This window comes from Trichechus manatus, unplaced genomic scaffold, assembly GCF_000243295.1.
Source record: "Trichechus manatus latirostris isolate Lorelei unplaced genomic scaffold, TriManLat1.0 scaffold00067, whole genome shotgun sequence".
NCBI classification, from domain to species: Eukaryota; Metazoa; Chordata; class Mammalia; order Sirenia; family Trichechidae; genus Trichechus; species Trichechus manatus.
This window is the reverse complement of record NW_004444003.1, coordinates 1,794,519-1,797,249: the sequence shown is the minus strand read 5'-3', so window position 1 is coordinate 1,797,249 and position 2,731 is coordinate 1,794,519. Positions and strand designations below refer to the sequence as shown.

At 46.3% G+C, this 2,731-nt stretch overlaps 1 protein-coding gene across 1 annotated transcript in view; it reads left to right on the top strand.

Moving 5' to 3' along the window:
* Positions 1–231: 231 nt before the first annotated feature.
* The window catches only part of MEIG1 (meiosis/spermiogenesis associated 1), a 26,741-nt gene continuing 24,241 nt past the window's right edge, over positions 232–2,731 (top strand). Inside the window, exon 1 of the mRNA XM_023734335.1 lies at positions 232–349. The gene's annotated coding sequence lies outside the window, so the exon portion shown is untranslated. The remainder of the gene's footprint in view (positions 350–2,731) is intronic.

The window sequence follows — 2,731 nt, the reverse complement described above, 5'->3', positions numbered from 1 at the left end:
ATCAAATAACACATTTCGCTCGCCACCTCTGGTCAGGGATGAGTCTTTGCTAGGCCCTCATCACGATACGAACACCAACTGCGGAGACTACCTTCCCATGACCCGCCCAGGTCTCGCGCAAGCGCACAGAGCCCCGTTCGCTTGGGGCGGGGCTAGGGCGGCACCCCCGCGTTGCTAGGAGACGCGAAGGTCGCAAAGGCCGCGACAGTTGGCTCTTCGCTGGCCCAGTCCAAGGATCCTGAGTGGAGAACACGAGGGCCGCGGCCCGCACCGGAGAGCTCCCAGGAGGGGCGCCCCTGGTCTTTTCAGGTCCGCCGAGAGAGGGTAACCACGAAGACCTGGACCCCAGGTTTGAGCAAATGCGTCGCTTTAGGGCCAGACCGCCTGCCCCTCCCCTACAGCCGGCCCAGACCCCGCCCCGGAAACGTGAGCCCCGCCCCTTCCGTCCAATGTTTTTAGGTTCCCAATTTCTGTTCTGTCCTGCTGGTTGTTTTGTTTTCAGATTTTCTCCCCTTTTCCAAAAAAAAAAAAAGAAAACCCGTTGCTGTGGAGTCTGTTCTGACTCACATCAACCCTATAGGACAGACTAAAACTGCCCCCATACGGTTTCCAAGACTGATCTTTACAAGCAGACTGTCACATCTTTCTCCCGCGGAGCGTCTGGTGGGTGGGAACCTGAGACCTTTTGGTTACCAGCCAGAGTTTAACCACTGCGCCACGAGGGCTCCTTTCCTTCTTTTTCGGGAGGGTCTTTATTTGGCCGCTTCTGAGTTTCAGAATCTCATTTGCGGTGCTTTCGGCGTGCCCTACCACCTCCTTTGATTTTAGGGGCTGTGACTCAGGCCTCTTTTTGCAGTTCATCCTATGGGTCAATTATTTGTTCCCTCGTTTTTAGAATAACTTCTTAATCCCAGCCTTCTCTAGGCAGATTTTGTCCCAGGCACAGTTGGCAATTTGTGGCAGAAAGTTTGTGGGGCTGGAAAAGACATGTCAGTCAGCTGTGGGACCCCAAAAGGAGTGGATTTATGCCGCACAAATGCAGATTAGCACATTTGAACCGTGGACCAAAAGGGCATGTTTGCAGATTTGCTTTTGCCTTTCAACTGAACACCCCTCAAAACTGAGGAGGGGAATGTGAGGACGTTGTATTATACAGTCTAATGCTTCACCCGTTTACAGGTCTGGAAACTGAGGCCCAGAGTTCTTAGTTGACTTGGCCAAGGTTACATGTTGCTCCCCACATCCTGCTGTATTTGGGGAAATAATAAATAATAAAATGGGGAAAGACACAAAAAATTAGGGATACTAATGCTCTTAAGAGTTTTAATACCAGTAAACACTTTCAGATGGTAAAGGAGGGAAAAAGGGCTTCTGCTGGAGAGAAAACTGCAGTTTGACATGGAAAGAAGTTTGGGGTGACTGGCTACATTAGAGGCGTCTGTTACATGTTAGAAGGTTTTTGTGTTCTTTTAAAATTGTCAGGGATTTGGGATTGGTGGATTTTTATATTCAAACTCTAATGCTGTTTAATAAAATTCAGTTTTCACAAGCTAGAAGCACAGGTCTTTCCAAGGAAAATGACATTGCCATTTCCTGTTTCTGCAGATAAAAGTATTATAGAGCTCAAAAGTATTTTGTATCAATTATTATTTTTTTTCATTTTTTTTTTTATTGTACTTCAGGTGAAGGCTTACAGAACAAATAGTTTCTCATCAAACAGTAGTACACATATTGTTTTATGACACTGGTTAACAACCCCACAACGTGTCAACCCTCTAACTTCTCAGACTTTTTTTTTTTTGGTGAAAATACACGTAGCCAAAGATACACCATTTCAAAAATTTCTACATGTACAGTTCAGTAACATGGACTACGCTCTTACAATTGTGTTGCTATTCTAACTTAAGATGAAGGTTTACAGAACAAAAATAGTTCTCATTTAACAGTTACTACACATGTTGCCCTATGACAATGGTTAACAATCTCAGAACACATCAACAATATCTTTACTCAACCTTGGCTTCCCTATCACCAGCTTCCTTGTCCTCTTCTGCCTTCTGGCCCTTGTCACTGGACTACTGTACCTCATTAATCACATTTGATTTTACAGGGCTGTCCACTCCCAGGCTGAACAGTGAACCTTGGATATAACTTCACCACTGAGCTAAAAGGGTGTCAGGGGCCCATATTCTCGGGGTTTCTCCACTCTCCTTTAGGCCAGTAAATCTGGTCTTTTTTTTTATTTTTATTTTTTTTGTGTGTTAGAATTATGTTCTACATCCTTGTCCAGCTCTGTCCAGAGCCCTCTGTTATGATCCTGGTCAGAGCAGTCAGTGGTGGGAGCCGGGCACCATCTAGCTGTACTGGACTCAGTCCGGTGGAGGCCTTGGTAGCTGTGGACAATTAGTCCTTCGAACTAATCTTCTCCTTGTATCCTGTTCTCTTCATTCTCCCTTGCTCCCGAAGGGATGAGACCAGTGGAGTATCATAGATGGCCGCTCACAGGCTTTTAAGACCCCAGACATTACTCACCAAAGTAGAATCTACAGCATTGTCTTTATAAGCTGTGTCATGCCAATTGAGGTAGATATTCCCCGAGACCATGGTCCCCACAGCCCTCAGCCCAGCAGTTCAGTCCCTCAGGGAGTCTGGATGTGTCTGGGGCTTCCATGAGCTTTCCTTGTACAAGTTGTGCTAGTTTCCCCTGTATTGTGTACTGTCTCACCCTTCA